The sequence below is a fragment of the Penaeus monodon genome, chromosome 29, assembly GCF_015228065.2.
Source record: "Penaeus monodon isolate SGIC_2016 chromosome 29, NSTDA_Pmon_1, whole genome shotgun sequence".
NCBI classification, from domain to species: Eukaryota; Metazoa; Arthropoda; class Malacostraca; order Decapoda; family Penaeidae; genus Penaeus; species Penaeus monodon.
The window spans coordinates 9222789-9223369 of NC_051414.1; positions in this window are offsets into that span (position 1 = coordinate 9222789).

The window sequence follows — 581 nt, forward strand, 5'->3', positions numbered from 1 at the left end:
ACAGTACCGCTGGCCTCTATGGTGCACGAAGACACACCTGTGATTTGATATAACGTGTGGGTTGTCCTCACCGTAAGAGCAGACGAAGCAGATGACGACGATCGGAAACAACGCAGCCGTTCGCGCTGGCTTCTGCGTGCGACACCACGAGATCAAGCGAGAGAGTTTGTTCAGCTGACCAACCATTTCTTAGACAGCCCGTCTTTTTCTCAGGAAACGCGCAGGGAAAGCAACTACCTGCAGCAGCGGAGGAAGGGAACACCGCAGAAGGAGATCGAGGGAGAGAGAGAGGACTCAACACCTTCCGGTTTTCGAGGCTGACACCGCACTGGGTCCGCGCGCCGCCTGAGCAGACTTGAACAGCTGTTAGCAAGCTGCCGTCGCACAGAAGAAAAAAAATCACTTGCAAATTGCAGAGACAACGTATGAACAAGGCAGCTCCCGGTCACACGGCGAAAGGGCTATGGGTATGCGGTATGTTGTTGTAGACGGTTATGCACAGCGAGCTATGTAACACCTTATATGCTGCGACTTAGTCATTCTGTAGAGGAATATCTAATATACCTACATCAATGCGTCGT